Source organism: Vulpes vulpes, chromosome 13, assembly GCF_048418805.1.
Source record: "Vulpes vulpes isolate BD-2025 chromosome 13, VulVul3, whole genome shotgun sequence".
NCBI classification, from domain to species: Eukaryota; Metazoa; Chordata; class Mammalia; order Carnivora; family Canidae; genus Vulpes; species Vulpes vulpes.
The window spans coordinates 146,952,367-146,975,168 of NC_132792.1; the positions used below are offsets into that span (position 1 = coordinate 146,952,367).

General features: G+C 39.8%; 1 pseudogene; it reads right to left on the bottom strand.

Moving 5' to 3' along the window:
* LOC112921742 (small ubiquitin-related modifier 2 pseudogene) lies at positions 1 to 384 on the bottom strand (annotated as a pseudogene).
* Positions 385 to 22,802: the final 22,418 nt, after the last annotated feature.

Sequence of the window (22,802 nt, forward strand, 5' to 3'; positions counted from 1 at the left end):
ATGTGGTGGAACCAAATTACGGCTCTCTATCTGAGAATGTCTTCTTGGTCTGGAGGAACAGAGTTCTGGAGTAAAGTAGCAGGTTCCCTTTTTAGTAGACACCTCCTGTCTGCTGCTGGAACACCTCAATTGTGTCTTCATCCTCCATTGCCAACTGTGCAGGTGTGTCTGTTTCATTGATTGGCTGCCCATCAAATCGGAATCTGATCTGCCTCATTGACAAACCCTGTCATTCACAATAGGCTTTCGTTAGTTTACTAAGTGGTGTATGCCTCTTAATCTTACACTGCACCACAGAACCATCCTGCCCCGCCACCTTCAAATTAATATGATCGTTTTCTCAGTCTTCACTCCTTCCTTGGGATTTTCATTGGCCATGACGAGTGCCGGGGTCTCCTCAGCTGCCGCTTCACAAAAGAGGTACCAGGTCCACACCGAACGAGCACACAAGCATTGACTTGTCTATTATCTCAGGAGACCAGTACTGCCCTGAGATTATAGCTTTTCTAAGATTTCACATATCAACCAATCTTAACTTCAACATTGACAATCTACACTTAGAGAAACATATTTTGTGGCATTTTTTAAGTGTTTCATTATTTTTAGCATTTTCTTCAACTGCTTTATGTCAAATTTCCATTGCTCTATTTACTTCCATGTGAAATTCATTTACGTATTGTAATATACTGTTGATTTTATCCATCTGTGTACACAATGTTGACAAAGTTGCCATGCATGTGTGTTCAACTGAGGCTGTGTGGTTTCAAATTTTTCAAAATCTAATGTGATTTGATCAATTTGAAAGCAAGAAAAAGTGGCTGTTATTGTTCCTCCAATTAAGCCTCCTACTAGTCCAATAAGGAACTATAAGTGTTTCTTTCTTTTTAGTGAATCTGGTTTTATCATAGATTGCAAATTGGACATAAACAAAGGTAGATAAAACTGAGCAGAATTTGGGGATCTATATCTGGCTTCAAAGCCCTCTATATTAAATTTCAAAGTATAGGCTACCACTGTAGGTTCCAATACAATGGGGAGAAGTTTTATTAACATAGGTTCCCAAAAAAAAAAAAAAAAACAAAAAAACATAGGTTCCCATACTCTTAGGGTAGAACTCTGTGATGTGAGAAGCCTGATGTGTACCATGACAGATAAAGATATGTGTTCTAGGCTAAGTTCCTATATGTCCTCCGTACACTTTACAAGGTGTCTCTGTTCTTTTAAAGTCTGGATATAATGACTGAGGATCTATTCTTATTTTTCTAATAGGTAGATAAGGATTAAAGAATATAAGTTGGGAATGTAGTAAATGATCCATTTTTTGGCATATTTATATTTAAAGATCTAATTGCCCATTCTGCATAATCAGCAGCTGCTTTTATAATGAAACACTAGAATACGGAGTAAATGAGGAATTAAATTGGGGTCATTCTCATGGAGTCTCTTGCCATGTGTGCAATGCTGCACTTGATTTGGTAAGATAAGGGAGAAGAACAAAAGTCATCACCTCGTCTTCTTGGTATATAGGTTGGGTTATAATATCAAAGTCAGTTAGTAGTTCAGGCCAATCTTTATCCTTTACATCTGAAGCCTTTAGGGGTGCTATAGTAGCAGGTGCTATAATTTCCCCAGGACCATATCTATCATTATGTTTTTTAAATCAGTCCTTTCCCTTTTGGGGGCACTTGGGTGGCTCAGTTGGTTAAGCCTCTGACTCTTGATTTCAGCTCAGATCATGACCTCGGGTCCTGAGATCAAGCCCTGTGATGGACTCCATGCTGAGCCTGGAACCTGCTTACAATTCTCTCTCCTTCTGCCCCTCTCCACTCATGCACTCTCTCTCCCTCTCTCTAAAAAACAAAAACAAAAATACAAGAAAACCACAGAAAACCTTTTTCTTTTCATTTAGATTCTGGGGAATTAATTTAGATTAACTAATTAGTGCTAATTCTTATTCTGTGGATGCCTGTAATGCTAATTCAGTAGGATTTTTTCCTTGTTCAGGATCATTGTTGATTCTTCGAGATTAAAGTGGAGGTTTCCATTGCTCAATCAGCTTCCCCAAGTATTTGGTTTCTCCCCTGATTGAAGGTTTCCAGCAAGTAGATGATGCTCATAAAGAAGGGTGGAGTGGAAAGGTTGGGCTTGGTGATGCTGGTGACATTGCTGATGCTGACGAGTCCTCATCTGCAATAAGGTGACTGGGATGGTGATCTGTGGAGAAAGTAGAGGATGTCACAGACCGTGGACTTGTATTTGGACCAGAAGGTGGGGTTTCACTTTGGAACAGTGGTGCACTGCTATTGCTGCCCCGTCAGAGTATCTGTAGCTGCAGTGGGTATGGTATCTAATAGTGAGTGATAGGCAGCATGCTGTAGTGACCTGCTTAGGAATATTAAGAGTTAAAAATGCATAGCAGAGGGGTGCCTAGGTGGCTCAGTCAATGAAGCGTCTGCCTATGGCTCAGGTCATGATCTCAGGGTCCTGGGGTTGGACCTGAGTCAGGCTTCCTGCTCAGCAAGAAGTCTGCTTCTCCCTCTCCTCCTGCTCCTCCCTGCTGCTCATGCTTTTTTTTTAATAAATTTTTTTTAAAAAGAAAAAAAGATACATAGCAGATTCATGCGTGACAAACAAAGGTAGTGTTTATACATCTTTAATTCTTTCTCATTGTTCTTGCCACTCAAGAAAATCTGTTGTTATTATAGCTCAAGCATAATTGCCCTGCATCATGCTAGGCTAAATATTGGGCACCTACTATAAAAGATGTTTTTTCATGCCTGAAATTTTTATAGTGGCATCATATTATTTTCTTTAATTGATGTAATAAACTTTTTCCTCTGGTCTTCCAGTAGGTTTTATTAGTAGCACATGCCACTAATAAGTAATAATCTACACTTTTCCTTTTAATTTTGATTCTGGGGTATTAATTAAGATTAATTAGTGCTGGAATTCACTAAGCTTTCCAAGAAATCAAGAGCTGGATGCTTAGTAGCTGAGCCACTCAGGCGCCCTTATTTATAATTATATTTTTAATTGTTTTCTTCAGACACATATCAATGTGTATTTATTTATTTATTTATTTATTTTTTTTCAATGTGTTTTTTAAACATAAATTTCAGGAATCTTCACCGTGCTAGTTTTCATAATAAGTTTGTCTGCCTGGTTATTACATTTGGTTACTTCAGACTTATTCTTCTGATGTGCAGAGACTTGTGTGAAGAAAATGGAGATGTCAGTTAGTAGTACTTTCTGCCATATGTCCTTACTTCAGATTTTCCTATTTCCTATTTTCCAGTTGTTTTCTGATGATGTTCTTGACCAAAGGGGTTATTTCCTTAGTGATTGCCCATGAGTCTAAGAAAAGAAATACTTCAGGGGGCACCTAAATGTCTGCCTTTGGCCCAGGTCATGAACCCGGGGTCCTGGGTTGGAGTTCCGCATCCAGCTCCCCAGAGGGAGCCTGCTTCTCCCTCTGCCTATGTCTCTGCCTCTCTCTCTGTGTCTCTCATGAATAAGCAAATAAAAATCTTTAATTAAAAAGAAAATAAATACTTCATTTTGATTCTCCTTAACAGATTGGTAGCCAATTTTATGGCTGTTATTTCAGCATATTGTGCTGATTCTCCTGAGCAGACCATGAGTAGCCTTGAGGCCACAGCATGCCAGTGTACTCCATGTGGTATTAGGGGGACTGACCAATCTGTAAACCATGTCTTATTGAATGGTGTGGACCAGGGTGGTCCCTACGACTCAACTGCTTGAGGTTAGATAGCCTCAGAAATTCCAGCACATCCATCACTGGCAGTTTATCAGGAGTGCCAACCCTTCATTTGTACACCTGGCTTGGAAATTATTTCCATATTAGGGCTTCGTTGTCAGGAATACCCACTCCAGAATAAGCTATTACAATTTAAGTATAGTTTATTTTCTGTTAGTGGCTCTGCATTTTGTAGAGTAACCAGGTGAATGTTTGAATTGGTTGATATCTGCTCTTGGACCATGGGAACTTGTTAGTGCAAAATGCAGATTGGGTGAAATTTTGGGTCCCATAACTGCTTGGGTCATTGCTTGACACAGGCTCCTGCTTGACACGAGAGACTCCGTTTTGCTCTCTACAGAAGGAGTAACCTTTTTAGACCAAGTGACTTGTTCTGTGACTTTGTGTAATTGAGTTTTAACTTCCCCTGAAGCGTTAATCCAGGCACAGCACTTCCTGGCCACAGAACAGATACCTCCTTGCTCAGCTAAAAGATAATCAAGACTATTCTGTTATGAGGGATGCAACTTCAGCTAGAGAGCCTAAGGATCTTTGTTGGGCTGCTACTGCCCTAGCAGTAGAGTTGGCAACAATTTTAGGAGTTAAGGAGAAGTTCTTGATCATAGCCTCACCTACATTTATTTTTAACCAGGGGATATAAGGACCTACCAAAAGGAGTGAATCCTGAATCGGGAAAGTCTCCTGGTAGGTCCTTTTTAACTAAACAGTGTAAACTTAGGGTAGCTGACCAATGAGATATCTTACTTTGCTTGTGAAAAGTTAGGGGCACAGTTAGATTTTCTCCTAGGCTAAAATAAAAGGTTTTAAATTCCAAAGGTTACCCACTTTCGCCCCCCTCTCTACCTCCTAGCAATGGCTTGAGAGATATAGGTGAGGGCATTATCTTTCCAGGGCAATGTCAGGGTAAAAGAAAGGAAAAGAAAAAAGAAAGAGTTTTATGTTTAAAGTATGAAGATTTAAAAATATAAATAAAAAATAAAAATATAAACAATAATAATAATTACTAATTAAAAGAATAATGTATGAAGTCTTGATGTGTCATCTTGGACCTACCTTGGAAGCAGTCTACCTTGATGTGAGCTACCTCTCTTCCTCATCGATTTGACTTAGAGGTCTCCAGCATCTTGTCATTTTGCAGCAGTGTCAGTGGTCAGGAGCATGTTGTAAGGTCCCTTCCTTGTGGGCTTCAAGACTGTCTTCCTTTGATGATGTTTCTAGAATCCCCAGTCACCAGACTCCAGACTGTGACCAACAGGATCCTTTGAATTGGGATCCAGGGGGGCTTCTTTGATCCATGGATGACAGGCTTGAGTAAAGACATTTGGAATGGTTGCTGGTCATGCTAGCATGAGACAATAAGTGTCAGTAGAAGGCTGTACATTGATAGGATTTCAAGAAGTTTGCAGGGTTTTTGTGAAGGTTCATATGATTTTTCCAGTGGAGTGTGTGCTTAGATCACAGGAGATCTTTCCCCAAGTGAGAAATAGACTTTTTAAGGTTTTTTTCTTTTTTGCTACTGTGGGGCATCAGCCTTGCATCAGGGGAAAGCTTTAATCTATCTAGAAAACACACATATTGTAACAGGAACATATTGTAACCCATACTAAATGGTGACGAATGAAGTCCAGCTGCAGGTATTTTAGGGGCCCCAAGGGAGGAGGTTTGAAGCCTCTGAGAACAAGCAAAAACCAGATTTACAGGACTATGGGCCAGGCAGATCAGACATTTTTGCAGTTTTCCAGAAGTCTCTCTCCTAATGTCAGTTCATAATTTGAGTTCACCTTAAATGCCCTGCAGTGGGTAAAGTAATGCAAAAACTGAAAAATGGTATTTGCCAGGGAGCTGGGAAGAACCAAGTGGCCATCTTGGGGTTCCCATAGCCCCAAATGTTTGTTTAATTTGTATCTATTTTTTACCCACTTTAATTTCTCCAATTTAGAAGTGGACTGTTACAAGGACACTGGGATGGCAAAAGTCTGGAATGAGAGGTCATATATATATATATATTAGTCTCTCTCTCATTTTATATATATATAAATAAAATATCTCATTATATATATATATATAAAAATATAATTTTTTTTTGGAAAAATAAATGCATGTTTATTAAAAAAGAAAAAATCCTAACCAAGAACAAACCCTGGGACACTGAAAAATCAACCCTTCCTCTGCAGGCCAGCAATAGCCAGTGTTGGTACACCTGAGAAGTTCAAGCGCCTCAGCCCAAACATCAGGTCTTAAAATATTCTTCTGTAGTCAAAACTGGCATTCAAGTTGCTGGTCTGTGTGGACCCTGATTATTAGCTGATATATATATATATATATATATATATATATATATATATATATATAATTAGTTTAACATGTAGGGAAGGAAAAATTCTTTCCATGCTCTTCAAGTTCTTTCAGTTGGACTAAGAAATATATTTAGACAGATTAACAGGAGGAAGAACCAAACTTTTATTACATGTCCAGAGAGTCCTGATAATGAAATTGAGAACTAAAGATATGATCAAGATAGGCAATTTTTATACATTTTAGACAAAGAGACAATAAATTTGTGAGGAACTGACTGGATAAAGAAAACAGGTGTCTGGAAGCTTTTATTAAGTAGGTAATTCTAGGCAGAATTTGGGTTGAGGTAGGAAATTAGAAAAAAGATAATGAAGTTTTTTGTTTTGTTTTGTTTTGTTTTTATAGCTTTCTTAGCTTTAAAGTCCCTATCTCTGGTAAGAAGGATGCCTTTTTACTTCTTAGTACAAGGACTGTATTTTTTTAAATGTTTTATTTATTTATTTGAGAGAGAGAGAGAGAGAGCAAGCAAGGGGAGAGGCAGAGGGAGAGGGAGAAGGAGGTTCCCTTCTTAAGAGGGAGCCCAACCTAAGGTTCAATCCCAGGACCCTGAGATCATGACCTGAGCTGAAGGCAGACACTTAACCAACTGGGCCACCCAGGTGTCCCAGGAATATACTTTTCATATAGGAGTTTAGTCTCCTGTTTTCAGGGGGATGGAGGAGGAACTGAGTGTCTTTGTATGAGCTGCCTCCTAAACAACTTTTATTTAAAGTAATCAATATTTTCAAGTGGCACATTTTGGATGACCTGCCCTTGGTCCCTACAAGCAGATCCCTTGGAATATTCCAGGTAAAAAAGACTTCATTTAGAATTTGACTTTGGGAAGATGGTCAAAAAGATCAACAAAAGGTTTTAAAGTATTTATCTAAATAGGATCACAGATCATGAATAAACTTAAAAGGTAAAGAAATCTTTACAGTCTTATCAAAAGCAGACCAAAAGTCCAAGAAGACTTTGTTCTTTCAACAGACAGAAAATCAAATTCTAATTGTGTACCAGCTTACTTTTGATATTAAAACTCATTTAAAAAATCAATTTATTTTAATCTTAAGCAGTTTGACCACAAATTAAAATTCCTTTTTTAAAAAAAATTCATTTTCCAAAAAATGTATCTCCATTTCTCATACCTGGGCTCCCCGACTGCCCCTTCTGAAAACACAACTTGCTTTTCTGGCATACAGAAATGATTCCTTTATTATTTCTTTTTAGTAGCTTTAATTATACATACTAATTAGAATTCTTAACCCTTCAAAAACCCTTCAAAAACTTAATATCTAGTGAAAGCTAAGAAGCAGTTGTAAACTGTCATATGGTTTACAGCATTTAAAACATTTTTCTAACATAGGTATACATTGAAAAATTTTTCGAAGTACATGTTTTTAAAATTTTTCCCATGTATCATTAACACATCCAAATATATTTTAGTTTCTTTGAAATAAGCCAAAAGTTGATAAACCTATGCTTGGTAATTCATATTTTAGTATTTTGTCTTATTTGGAAGTGATCTATGTGGGGCATCCTGATTGGATGGGAGCCTTGGCACAGGCAGTTAAAGAATTCACTCACCCCTGAACAAAAGAGATAGAAGTTTATAGAGTACACCATAAAGGAGTGGAGGCAGGATAGCAAAGGAGAGACTGTCTTTGGTGGTGAGGGGCTATAAGTACAGGGTGGAGGGAGGGAGTATGGGCCCTATAGAATTTTCTCTTTTTAAGTAACTATGCTGGTTATAAGCAGCTCATTGGTCAGTTACCCTCTCTGACTTAATGAGCTTGTTTGCATCAGCCAGGTGGTCACTTGGTCCGCCTTGCTCACGTTTCCATTGCTCAAGCCTATTACCTAAAAGTGGCCTCTGCAGTCTACATATTTAATGAATGTAGCATAACTCACCATTTAACTTAGCACAACTTTAATGTTTCAGGTTACCAAAAAGATTTAGGAAAACTGCTTTAAAAACTTACCTAACTTTTTAAATTTAATTTACTTGTTCTTAACGATTATGTTTGGATTACCCACAAAAACTTTATTAAACAAAGTCAGCCATTACCCTGGGCTATTGTTTTTATTCGTGGACAGATCTTGTAAGAATCCAGTTGGCTAGTAAACTCAAGTAGAATAAAAGTTTTATATTTAATGGTGGGAACTCTAAAGACATGTTTGTTTAATTAAGCTGTCAACCTTAAATGAGCTTTTATATCAAATATTTTTCCAGATCGCATGAGCTTGGAAAATATTTGGGTTAGTTTCTATCTTTTTGAGAGTTTAATTTTTTAAAAATATTTATTTATTTTTAGAGAGAGAGAGTGCACATGCTAGCCTGTGAATGAGGGAGGGGCAGAGGAAGAGGGAGAGAAAGAATCTCAAGCAGACTCCCCACTCAGTGGGGAGCCTGCTATTTGGCTCCATCCCAGGACCCTGCTATCAGGACCTGAGCCAAAATCAAAAGTCAGACACTTAGCCAACTGAGCCACCCAGGCATCCCTCTGAGAGTTTTAGAATGCCCAATCCTTATAAGCATTTGCCTCCAAATCAACTAAATAGAGCTCTTTTACAAATTAATTTTAGCAATACCATCTAGAGGTAGAAAATACCACGTAACTACGCTGCATATAGATAGACATAGATGAAAATACAGATATAGAGAGCTTACAGCTTCTGTTTTAAAATTATTGCCATATTGAAATAGGCACAAAATTTACTAGTTACTGGGTCTGAGTTTGTTTTTCTGGTAGATGGAATCAGTTAAGGTTATCTGTTTAGATGGCTGAAGCTTAAAAAAGCTTTTTTGTAAAGCTGAGCTTGGAAAACTTTGAAAACTTTGTCTTAATATACACTACCTAATGTTCTGAAATAGCATGTTTTTATTCAAATAGCATCTTGAAACAATCATTATAGAGTTCAAGATATACAATGGAACAAAAATTGGCAGAAGATAAGGTGGTTTTGCTGACAATGAATAATTAGAGTCCTGACTCTGTTTCTTACCAGCCATGCAGATTGGAGCAAGTTATTTAAATTTCCTATACTTCATTTTTTTTTTTTTTACATGAGAAATGGGTGTAGCACCACCTATTTTGTGGAGTTGTCATGACAAAAATACGTACATTGGACAAAGAACTTGAAAATAGATTGGATTTTTAAAGTGGCATGTGTTAAAGTAGGATTATATGTGTTTGTGACTTCAGAAGAGCTTGCACAAGAATTAATAATCCACAGACTTTTTCTCTTTGGGGATCTTTGGAACTTATGTTAAAGTAACAGTGTTATTTTTTTCATTTGTAGAGAAGACACTTAAGATTTGTATTTGTCCTTGGCAAGTCAAGTTCCAAAAGTCTTGTCCCCCTTGTTTGTTTTTTTCTTAATAAGAATTACTTCTCTGTAATTTGCATTTGAAAGAGATGGACTAGATAGAGTTCCTAGAGAATACCAGGTGGAAAATTGCACATTTACATTTTAAAGGTACAGGGGAAAAAAGGCAAGTTTTTCCTAGAAGGACTTGTGTTCCCTTAGGACCAGAATTTTTACACTTATAAGCTTTTTGAGATAAAAAACAAAAAACAAAAAAACAAAAAACAAGGGGGGGGGGTAGGTTTTTGAATCTGTAAAAAGGACTTGTGGTCTTTGAATTGTTTCTGGAACCACACCTCTGGTCCAGGGAAGACTAGATTTATAAAAAAGGACAACTATTTTTTAACTCCTCAAAGAACCGGGTTGCCACCTAAATGGTATCAAAGGACTGACATACTCATCCACCTATGAAAATGCCTTCTTTGCCTCTGGGTATATACAGTTTAGAGAAGAAGACCTAAAAAATTTCCTGTAAGGCTCTGAATATCAGTTTCCAATTTGGCCAGATTACTGATGATAGAATTATTAAATCCTTTAAAATGTCTTATCAGGTTTTCAACCAGGACAAATAGTAAATATTTCCGGCAGGATTAAGCAACCTCATGGACCAAAGAGATGTCCTTAAAGAGAGTGTAAAAGATACTATCTTTGTAAGGTCTAGAGTCATTCCCAAAGGTAGTCACAGATAGAACTTGTCCCAGGCAGGCAGAAAGCCAAGCCATGTTCTTAGGGTGTAAAATGAGGCAAGCAAGAAGGAAAGAGCTAAGGGTGCCTGGCTGGCTCAGTCAGTACAGCATGTGACTCTTGGTCTCTGGGTGGTATGTTTGAGCCCCATGATGGGTGTGGAGATTACTTAAAAATAAAAACCAAACCAAAACAAGACAAAAAAATCCCCACACACTCTTGAGAATCCTCCTGAGACTTAAAAAAGTCTTTAACTTGACCAAGGAGTGACAGAGACCTGAAGATCACCTGTAGCCTGAGGGGTCTTATTTTAGTTAATGAATTAATTACTTTTCTCCTTTCTCTTTTTTTCTTCTCATGATCTGATTTTAAAAGGTAACTTTAGGGATACCTGGGTAGCTCAGTCAGTGAAGCATCCAACAGTCACTCTCAGGGTCATGAGTTCAAGCCCCACATTGGGCTCCATGCTGGGCATGAAGCCTACTTATAAATCAATCAATGGTAACTTTAACAGTCTCTTCAGAGTGGAAAGGCAATCCAGACAGGACCCCTGGGATGAGTACTGATGAAGAGGCAGGCAGGCAGGGTCAACCCCCTACTCCCAATCCTGCCCCAAGAGGAAACCACCCTTAAAAGGATTTTACACCTGGAAGATGCCCTCCAACCTTTCCCACGTGATGGATAGATGACAAAAACCTGATTGGATGACAGGGGCATGGAGGGTTAATCAGATTAGAACAGCCCGTCAACAAGCCCAGTTTCTACTGGATTTAGGAACTCTGGTGGCAACTCTATCAGTTCCCCTCCCTCTTTGAGAGCTTTGTTCTCCTATCATTCAATAAACTTACTTATTGATCAGTATACCTTGCTTTGCTGTACACCACTCTGTCTGGCTTACTTCTTCATTCTTCGAAGCAGTGTGACTAAGAATGGCGGGCACAAAGGAGAGGGAAATCCTGTAACTCTACTCAAGAACAGAGGCGAGTAGTGAGAGTTATGTCAGTCTTGCAGTCTTGTTTAGGAATCCTTTCTTTCTCATTCACTTTTTGCAATGAATCTTTTAATGAAACTGTTCTGGGATTTTGAAACCTTTTGGAGGCTTCTGCTTGCCAGTTAAAACATATCCCATTCTGCTTAATTTGGGAATCTTGGCTTTCAAGTGCACTTTTTAAATTATCTTATCTAATTGGAATGTTCCCCATAATGGCCATTGCAATGCCATGTTAAGTACAACTTTTCTATTTTGCTGGTTATCTGCAGGTTCCAGGGCTGTAGTTCTTAGACATAAAACAAACAGGTGTGCCAGAAGGTAGTATGCTCACTTCCGGATATAAAGATTCCCATTTCCTTTAGCTAGGTCTTTGGCTTTCTTGGAGCCAAACTAAAACTAAAACAGCTGCTGTGAAGCTGGGGATTGTGCATGGTTTACAGTGTACCTTGTCGTATGGAAGTTTTCTTGAGGTTGGTGGATGACCTAGTGTCAATCTAATCCTCCTGTGACAAACTCAATCTAACATGAGACTTTTCTTGAGGTGGCAAGCCCTCAAAGAGCTCCTACATGTTTAACCTGTGTCCAACCCATTTTTGTGGCTTTTTGGCTTCCAAGATCCCAGCTAGCAATAGCCTTTGTTTACACAAAACCATACAAACATACCAGCATACCAGCAGTAATCAAAACAGATGACTGCGGACTGGCCAAGAGAAGGCCATGGGGACCACCAGCAATTGCCAATTTGGACTAAATCAGCAGACTCCCTTCTGGGAGACTGCAGATGGGAAATTGGACAAAAGATTCCAAAGTGGAACTGTGGACTGAACCAAGGGGCTAAGGACTGGTGCTCTCTTACAGCCCCTGTCAATCTAGACTGACCCATTAACCCTGGACTGGAAAGCCAATTAGATAGATAGATTAATTGCCAAAAATGGAGCTGAATCAGAGAGGCGTTGTTGGAAAGGGCGAGAAGACAGTGGACTCACAAGAGTTTTTGGAGTGCTTCTTATGTGTCTCTCATTATCCCCGAATGCCATCAGAAGTTCGCCTCAGGTCTCGATGCTGTCACCAAATCTGTTAAAAGGGCAAAATGCAGCTGAGTAAATTTGAAGACCTAATTGTCTTTATTATATGATTTATGAATTTAGCACATCCCATCTAGCAAGCAGAAGAGAGCTCTGAGGAATGGTACAAGATGGAAGGTTTTTTTAGAAAAAGTGCGGGACAAGAAAGTTACTAAAAGAAATGTTCCAGGCAAGGTTGCTTTCCCTTAGGGGGAAGAACAAGGGGTCTTCAGCAGATTGCTTTGTCTTCCTTTGGGGGATGGAAAGGGCCCATGTGGCAGACTCACTGGTGCTGCTGGAGGAATTCTTGATTGACCTGTTAAGCTTACATTTCTGGGGGAAGATTGAAATTGCAATTAGATTATGCAAGTCTCCTGATTTGGGGATTTGCCTTAAGAGATGGCATTTGGGTATTGTGGTTTTCTTTCTAATACTTTGTAGAGGGGTGCTATGTCTTGTGAGCTTATAAGTGAGCAGACACAGTATGGGGAATTTAACTGGAGATGAGGGAGCATAAATGTAAGAGTCCTGGCTTTGTCAATCAAGGTGGCAACTGAAGTCAGGCTGGAAGTAAAGGGTCAAGAAAGAATTCTTGAGAACTTTTTGGTAAAAAAAAAAAAAAAAGGCCTTTTATTATAGCTTGGGGCTAGGATCATGGGCAGAAAGAGCTGAACTTTGCGTGAGGCTGGTGGTTATATGCTTAGTGCTCAAGGGAGAGGGGATTAGCAGGGACTATTGGATCATAAGTGTCTTCCTTGAATTTCTACTCATAAAACTACTTTCACAAGATTTCTCTGGTGCTTATCATTAAGCTCGATATTGTGGAGGCCGAGAAAATTAAGGCCATTCCACTTTAAGTTCAGCGTTATCACAAGTACAGCCATCCCAGGCCCCTGTGAATAAGAGCTGAACTTTACCTTACTTCAGTTACAGGAAGAAAACAGCTTACAGCTTAACGTCCTAGAAAGCCCCTATTAGAATAAGAACAGAGCTCAATGCCCTTGAAAGCCCCATATCAAAATGTAAACAGAACTTGAGAAATTCCTCCACCCCTTCTGAAGATCCCCTAGACCAGCCTATAAAAACTAAGCTGAAACCCACCTGGGGGTCCAGTCCCTGCTCCGCTGTGTCGGGTATGCTTGGACCCAAGCTCGAGCTTGTAAACAAACCCTCCTGTGTTTGCATCGGTGTCGGCTCCTCGGTGGTTTCTTGGATTTGTAATCTTGGGCACAACAGATATTAAGTATTGGTGAGATGCACAGGCAGTCATGAAACCCTTTAAGAAGGTAGCAGCCAGCACCTATTTGATCCTTACTGGAACTAGGCAGGACATAGATCAGCCTTCTGGGCTAAAGGTGAACATTTTTCTACTTTTATCCCAGGGCATCAGCAGCTGTGGCCACCACGTGTAAGGGTGGGGACATACCTGATGCCACAGGGTCTAACTGGCATGAGAAACATGCCACAGGTCATATCTGAGGGGCAAAAGTTTGTCCTAGAAGGCCGACAGCAATTTGATTCTTTTCAGGTCAGAATACATGAAATGGCTTATCAAAATTAGGGAGGCCAAGAGCTGGGGTGTGGACAGAATTGATTTTAAGGCTTCAAAGGAGGCTAATGTCTCCCAGGGCCGGGAAATAGCTTCAGGCTGATATCTGGGAGAAGAGCATACAGAACTACAAAATCAGGAATCCTTTGGCCACAATAATCAGTTGTCCCTAAAAATTTTATGTAGCTTTCTTTGTTTTGGGAAGAGGGATGGACCTCATCGACTCAAAGTGTTTTGGAATCAGCTTTTAAATGCCCTGAGATGTCTCATGTCCAAGTACTTAACAGTTCTTTGCACCCTGGAAGTTTAGATCTGGAGCTTTTATGGCCTTATTTACCGAGTGTGCCCTTGAGAGGATGAAGGGACTATAAGGGCTCTCTCCTTAGTTTGATTACACAGCAAAAAGTCATCAACATATTGAACCCACATGGAGCCTTGGGTAAAGGTTGACCCAAACTCTGGGTTGGCTTTAAGGACTTGGGAAAATATTGAGGGAGACTCACAATATCCTTGAGGTGTTCAAGTCCATGTTAATTGCTTCCCTTTATTTATTTTTTATTTATTAAAAAAAAATATTTTATTTATTTATTCCTGAGAGACACACACAGAGAGGCAGAGACATAGGCAGAGAGAAAAGCAGGCTCCATGCAAGGAGGCAGATGCCGGACTCAATCCTGTGACTCTGGGATCACACCCTGAATCAAAGGCAGATGCTCAACCACTGTGCCACCCAGGCAGCCCAATTACCTCCCTTTAAATGTAAATGTGAAAGGAAACTGTGAGTCAGGGTGCAATGGGATTGAGAAGAAAGCTGAGCAGAGGTCACTCACAGTAAACCAGGCTGCATTACAGGACTTGACCTAAGAATAACAGCTAGATTTGGGACCCCAGGGTGCTGAGGAATTACAAAGGGCATATGGCCCTTACGTCCTGTACAAATTGATAAATTTGGTTCCCCGCCCCTCCCCCCCCCCCCCCAGACAAATTTGCCTTCTTTCTTTACTGGCAAGATTACAGTATTACAGGGGCACCTGGGTGGCTCAGTTGGTTAAGTGTCTGCTTTTGGCTCAGGTCATGATCTTGGGGTCCTGGGATTGAGCCTTGTATCAGGCTCCCTGCCCAGCTGGGAGTTTGCTTGCTGTGCCCAAGATTGTGAATCCGAGAAACCGCCAAGGAGTCAACACCGATGCAAGCGCACGAGGGTTTATTAGCAAGCTCGAGCTTGGGTCCAAGTATACCCTACACAGCGGAGCAGGGACTTGGACCCCGAAGTGGTTTACAGCTGGGTTTTTTATAGGCTGGTCTAGGGGATTTTCAGAAGGGGTGGAGGAATTTCTCAAGTTCTGTTTTACATTCTGATGTGGGGCTTTCAAGGACATTGAGCTCTGTTCTCATTCTAATATGGGACTTTCTACCACGGGCTTGGGCTCTGTTGTCTTTCTGATACGGGATTCTCTGCTGAGGGCAATTCTGAGCTCTATTGTCTTTCTGATATGGGATTACCTGCCGAGGACATTGAGGACATTCTGCAGTTTTTCCCATAAAGTTCAGCTCTTATTCACAGGGGCCTTAGATGGCTGTACTTGTGCTAATGCTAAACTTTAGGTGGGATGGCCTTAATTTTTCTCGGCCTCCACATGCTCACCACTCTCTCTCTTGCTCTCTCTCAAATAAATAAAAATAAATAAATAAATAAATAAATAAATAAATAAATAAATAAATTTAGGAAAAAAAAAAAAAAGGATTGGGGTATTACAAGGTGAGATAGTAAAGACCAGGATGTGGAGGCTGAGAAAATTAAGGCCATTCCACTTTAAGTTCAGCGTTATCACAAGTGCAGCCATCCCAGGCCCCAGTGAATAAGAGCTGAACTTTACCTTACTTCAGTTACAGGAAGAAAAGAGCTTGCAGCTTAACGTCCTAGAAAGCCCCTATTAGAATGAGAACAGAGCCCAAGCCAAGGGCAGGAAGCCCCTATTAGAATGAGAACAGAGCCCAAGCCAAGGGCAGGAAGACCCTATTAGAATAAGAACAGAGCTCAACCGTTGAAAGCCCCATATCAAAATGTAAACAGAACTTGAGAAATTCCTCCACCCCTTCTGAAGATCCCCTAGACCAGCCTATAAAAACTAAGCTGAAACCCACCTGGGAGTCCAAGTCCCTGGTCCGCTGTGTTGGGTATACTTGGACCCAAGCTGGAGCTTGTAAATAAACCCTCCTGTTTTGCATCGGTGTCGGCTCCTTGGTGGTTTCTCAGATTCGCAATCTTGGGCACAACACAGGATCCCCTGTTTCAAGATAGAATCTATTGGGTTGATTCCTTGCATCTCTGGAGACAGGGTATTGAGCAAAGGATGGAAATGGTTTATTTGTTTCCAAGTCTCACTAGCAGTCCAACACCATTTGTATGTGTACCCAGAGGCTAATTGCAATATCTTTTAAAGATTCATCCTCTTCAGAGGATTTTAGATTAGGGTGAGCTTCCAGTTGTTAAATAACAAAAATTCAACAAAGTAAATTTGAGGATCTAATTGGCTTTATTAATCAACTGGGCAGCATCCTATCTGGTAAGCAGAGAGACACTCCATTGAGTTAAACAAAAGAAAGTTTGTTTTTTGTAGAGGGCATTTAAAGAGAAAGAAGGAAAGAAAGAAAGAAAGAAAGAAAGAAAGAAAGAAAGAAAGAAAGAAAGAAATTTATAGCAAGGAATGCATTGTTTAGGAAAGGTTGTCCTCCTTGAGCAGAGTGAATGTGGTCTAAGCTGATATTGACTGAGAAATTCCATGCTGATGGATGAGAAGTTTCACATTCTTGGGGTGTGAACCTGCAGTTCAATTAGGTAGTAAGTCTTGGTTTTTGGACTTAGCTTGAGTTATGTCATTTTAGGCCAGTTTTCTTTTTAACACAGTAAAAACCTGGTCTGATGGCAAGGAAATAACACTCTTCTCATTGCAATTTATAGTGGCATTAAATTTGCACAACAAATCTCTGCCAGGAAGGTTTGCTGATAAACAGGTGGAAACTAGAAAGGCATGGTGAGTGTTAAGAGGGCCTAAGGATGTTGGGGTGGGTTGAGACAGGGGTAATAAGATTGTCCGGAAACTGTAATAGTTTGAATAGAATCAGAGAGAGCAGGTAGAGAGATAAATTTTCCAAGAGGATGATAGAGAAAGTTATATCTGTGTCAATTAAGAAATCCCATTCCTGATCCTCTACTTTAAGGTTAATGGGGTGGGGGTGGGGGGGCTCCAGAGTGCAGTTGAGGATGGGCTGACATTGTCATTTCAGGGGAAATTGTCTCTCAGGAGAAAAATGAATTTTCTGAGGGTGACCAAGTTTAGGGAAATTTCTTTTTGAATTTTTATTTATCTATTTACCTACCTTCTTTCTTCTTTCTTTCTTTCTTTCTTTCTTTCTTTCTTTCTTTCTTTCTTTTACTTATTTACTCATGAAAGACAGCAGGGAAAGGCAGAGACAAAGGCAGAGGGAGAAGCAGGTTTCCTGTGGGGAACTCTGTGTGGGATTTGATCTCAGGACCCTGGGATCACAACCTGAGCCAAAGGCAGACACTCAACCACTGAGCCACCCAGGTGCCCAGACTTTCTGTTTTAAAAAGCATAGGACAACCTCTCTTTCAGTCACCTGGATTCTTGTAATATCTGCAATTGTCTGGAGGTAAATAGGGAGAGCTCCGGGAGAGCCTTGAATTACTCTCAAGAGTCATGCTTTTGCCTTTCCAAAGATTCGAAGCAGCAATTGTTGCTATTAATTCTTTTTTTTTTTCTCCCTTTCCTGCAAGCTATTTTCCAAGAACTCAGTGGTTGCCCCACCCACCCAACCACACTGTTTTGGATATTGATTGATGGATAGATTGAGGAATCTCAATCTCATTTCTCCAGAAGATGGCCTGGGAGAGGAGAGGCTCTGGTCATGTTTCCTCTGTGAAAGGGATTTTCTCCAGGGCCAGCATGATAACCAGAATAAAATCATCAAGCTTTAAGGAGAGAAAGACATCCTTTGAACAGCCAATCTAAGTATCTGTGAGTGGGGTTGTGACTATCTACCCCTCTTTCTAATTTCTCTAAATTCGGTAAGATCGTCTAACAGCAGAGGAAAAAGGGCTTTATTATTTAAAAGATCTGCAGTCCAGAGGACATGAATTCTTTGCAGTAGGGGGCCAGGATACATGTGCAAAGGACATTACATAGGAATGCCTGAAAGTGGCAGAGCTTGATTACAAAGCTCTGGAAAATGGGGAGTTATAAGATAAAGCAAAATGAGCCTTACTGCCCCACCCCAGTGCTTCTGCCAGATTTACTTCCTGACACTCAACATTGACACAAATAACTTGTATTCCCCAGTCCTGGAGATCCCACTGAAGAGCTCTCTGCAGATCTTGTGAGGAAAGGGAAGTGACAACAGGCAGCTGGTTGTTGAAGGGTTCTTCTGGGGAAGTTGGAGTTTTGGGATTTAGGACTGTTGTCAGTTTTAAGCTGCAGCCTCAGTGATTTTCATGGGTGGGCATACAAGACTGTGCAGCTGGTAGGGGACCAGCTTGAGCTCTGCAGGTCTGCAAATGCACACATGTACCACGGCAGCCAAAGATCAGCTGATAGGGTGAGTAGGGTGCATACATGAACCATGAAGGTCATAGTAGGCAGGGGCATGGAACAGGTCAAGTTTAGGGAGAGGCTAAATCTCACAAATGGATCATGGGGGTTCATGGCATTTGGACAAATATGTGTAGTCCCCCTGAAGGCAAAGTTGGAGGAATCTGAACTGCCTTGCCAGGGCAGGGCCAGGTGGGCTAGCTGGGGTACTCTTCATTAAGCTGGGGGAGCACAGATTACAGGTTTTGGGGATGACAAATTTTCCTCTACTTTTCACGGCTCTTCTAGTTGGTCTAGGAAATTGACATGAGACAGATTAATAGGAGGAAGAACCCCCACATTTTGATTACATGGGCATGAAGGCCCAATAATGAACTTGATACTGAAAGAATATTGAAGGTATGTGCTTTGTACATTTTAGACCCCAGGGATGCTCAGAAGTCTTTTAATCTTCCCCAATCTAAGCATCCCCAGGGATGCTCCGTAGATAGTCTTTTCTACCTCTAATCACCTCTTGAGTAATTTTGTAGGATTAGTGAGCGAGGCATATTTGGTATTGCCCTCCTGCCTTTTACAATAGTATTCCAAATATGTTTTCTAATGAAGATTGTTAGAAGAGAGAAAGTAATGGATCTCCTAAACTGAGAAGGCACTTTGAGATCAGAAAACAAAGCAGGTGACTCCATAGAGTTTACACAGAGTTTTACTCAGGGTAACTTATTGACAAGGAATCAGGCAGATGGCTATCCATGGCAGCTGCATAGTTATTCTCAGCAAAGTCCAGACCTTAGTCCACAGATTTTGTCAGTGAGCCCTCTTGCTAAACTATAGATCCTAATAATTAGAATCACAAATAGAGAAGACTATTTAACTCATGCTCATTGTGCATATTTCATGTTACACTTGTGCATATTTCATATTACACTTTCTTAAGACATTGATGAAGATGTTTTGCCGTGACTGGTTCATTCCAACCACCAGACCACAAAATCCCTGATAACAATGGTTGAATGCCTAGAAGACCACACCCTGACTTGATTCTTTCCCTGCCCACAATTATGGGCTAAACGTACATTGACCCCCACTCATGATCACATGCTCTCTACCTGCTGTCTTACATATACTAGCCCCCCTGCTCAAACCTTTCTCTATAAAACTCAAGGTGTCCATCTTGCTGGTGGAGACATTGGTTGTTAAGGCTTGAGCCTGACACCTGCCCTGGTGGCTGGCACCTAAAATAAATTTCTTCCTTTCTCTTTTCCAAACCCTCGTCTCTTGAGTTAATGGCTTCTGTTGTGATAGTTTTTCTGAGTTTGTTCAGTAACATTGTTGGCAAACCCATTCAGGAGCTATGCTTTTGATTTGTCCAGAATTTTGGGATTCTCCAGGATGGAGCAGTTGGCTAGGGCAACATGCCAGGACTTATCATTTGTTTCCTAAGTTAGTGGCTGTGATAGATCATTCAGTAACAATTTTACAGAGGGAGGGGACATGCAGAAGGGCATTGTAGTGAGATTAAAGGGTTTGCATGTACCTAATTGACAGCTAACCTTTAATTAAATCTTGTGGCACCATCTGTGCATCAGGAAGGGAGAAGACTATGTTAACTCTAACAAGTTCATGGGAGGCCAAAGCAAGCTTTCTCATCCTGGCCTTGGTGGACGTTTCTAAGGTATGTATACTAATCTCCAAGGGGCCCAGAACATACAACCCAAAGAAAGGTCATCATGTGAACATGAGCAAGATGGAGGGCCAAAGATGGAGTCAGTATAGTTGGCACTCCTTCAGAGATGCTTAATAGAAAGTTCCAAATAGTTTTTAATACAGTAAAGCAGTATTAAGACAATTTCTAGGTTCAACTAGATGAAGCAATCTATTAGCTCAATTGGTTATTTATGAAACTTCAAAGATGTTTTGGAATAGGGACTATAGGGCCCAAGTGTATGCTGACCCAAGAGAGCCACTTTGGCATGAAGATTATTTTGAGTTAAAAAGCAATCAAATCCCAAATCCCAGCAGATTCAGGAAAAGCTCTATCTCTTCCACGACTGCCTGAAAAGAAATTAGATATAGGACCTACTTCAGGAAGAGAGCTATCACTGTAGATTACATTATGAAGTAGGTGTGGTAGACAGGGAGGGTCCTGGCAAGGCCTGTTTGATCAAGGTCCTTTGTTCCATTGTTCCTGAGTCACCCAGCAAACATTTATTTACCATTTACTCTTTAATTCTTTCTGAGGATTGCATTCCTGACCTTTGAAGACACAGACCCCTAACCCCTTCTCCTTAATGCAAGATGACATATATACTTCATTTTGCCTGTCTTTGGAATTTCCATGTCTGTGTGTATTTCCTGTATGTATGCCTTTAAATTTGATTTAGTCTTGTTTAAAAAAAGATAATTATTGTGGCCAATGTTAGCATCCAAACTATATAACAGTTCTATTAGTTTTATCTATTCAAAAGCTGTTTATAATTTCAGTAGGTTGCTATAGATGGCAAACAGTATATTAAATTTAATGTTTGTCAAACTAGTAATGGGCTTTAGCAGGTTTTGGTCAATTACAAATTTAAGATAATTTATCATTCATATTTATAATTTCACACCTGGCATGAAGTATGATATATCCCACAGCACTGACCAATGTTGATTATTTACATTGGGTTAGGTTGCTGATAACACCAAATGTTTTGTTTTGGGAGGCAAATTAATGCTCAGATTTTGTCTTTGCCAGAAATGTAGTCAACACAGGTTTGCTGTGGAATTTCACAAGCCGATAGCATTAAGGATAATGCCTTTTAATAAGCCAACAAAGAAATAACATATTCCAAATGAATGACAGATTACTTACTCTATTGTTTCAGGCAAGGGAAATGAAAAGAATAAAGTCCAAATTCAGTTGAGCTGTATCTTTTGTTAAACAAAATTAAATTGAGTAAATTTGAAGATCTAATTGTCTATATTAAGTAATTCATGTACAGACAACATCCCATCTAGCAACTGGAGGAGAGATGCTGGGAGGAGTTGTATAAAATATGAGGTGTTTTGGTTTTTTTTGGTTTTTTTTTTTAATAGGAAGAAGGAGTTTAAGGAAGCTATTAACAAAAGAAAAGAATGTTCAGGCCAGGTCAGGACATCTTTGGTGGGAAAGGGAACAGCAGAGTTTACTTTCATGCAGAGTACCTCACTGGGTGCTGATAAGCAAATTTCAGACTGACATTTAAAAGGTCAATTCTTGGGGTGCCTAGGTGGCTCAGTTTGGGCTCTAGATATCAGCTCAGGTCTTGATCTTGTGGTTGTGAGTGCAAGCCCCAAGTTGAAAAAAAGTCACATTCTTGGGATAGCTTAAAACTGTAATTTAGTCTTGGTCATATCTTGGGGGGCAAAAGACTAAATTTTGTGTTTTTAAAAATCACTTTATATGAGTTGGTACTTGGGAAAGAGGGATTAGCTAACTGAGAGTTGAAGTCCCGCTGCCAGTGAAAAAGTCTCATGTTGCTAGAACACATTGCTAGGGAATGAGGGTACTGGTGTTGACAAGGAAGATGATCCTCACAGGGACAGTGCATGGTTTTTGCCATTGCTGGTAAAAGAATTGTCTTTTACTCTGCAGACACTAAGTGCCCCAAGGATTTTGGAGAGCTATTTTCTATTTTATTTTTATTTATTTATTTATTTATTTATTTATTTATTTATTTATTTATTTATTTATTTTTGTTGAAGTAGAGTTGATACACAATGTTACATTAGTTTTAGGTGTACAACATACTGATTTGACCAATCTGTAGTCATACTATGCTTACTACGAGTGTAGTCACCATCTGTTACCATATGCTATTCCAATTCCATTGACCATATTCCCTATGCTGGACCTTTCATCTCCATGGTTTATTCAGTGTATAACTAGAAATTTGTTTTCCCCTGCTTTCCCCTGCTCTGGCAACCATCAATTCTCTGTAATTATAGGTTTGTTTCTATTTTGTTGTTGTTGTTGTGCTTTTGTTCTTTTTAGATTCCATATACAAGGGAAGTCACATGGTATTTGTCATTCTCTGTCTTATCTCACTTAGCATAACGCTCTCTAGGTCCATCCATGTCATTGCAAATGGCAAGATCTCATTCATTTTTATAGCTGAGTGATGTTACACTGTATATATATCTCCTCTTCTTTATTCATTCATCTATTGATGGACACTTGGGTTGCTTCCATATCTTGGCTACTGTAAACAATGCTGCAATAAACGAAGGGTGCACATATCTTTTTGAATTAGTGTTTTGTTTTCTTTATGTAAATACCAAGTAGTGGAATTACTGGATCATATGGTATTACTATTTTTAATTTCTTGAGGGACCTCCATACTGTTTTCCACAGGACTTATACCAACCTAATATTTCCACCAACAGTGCAATGAGGGTTGCTTTT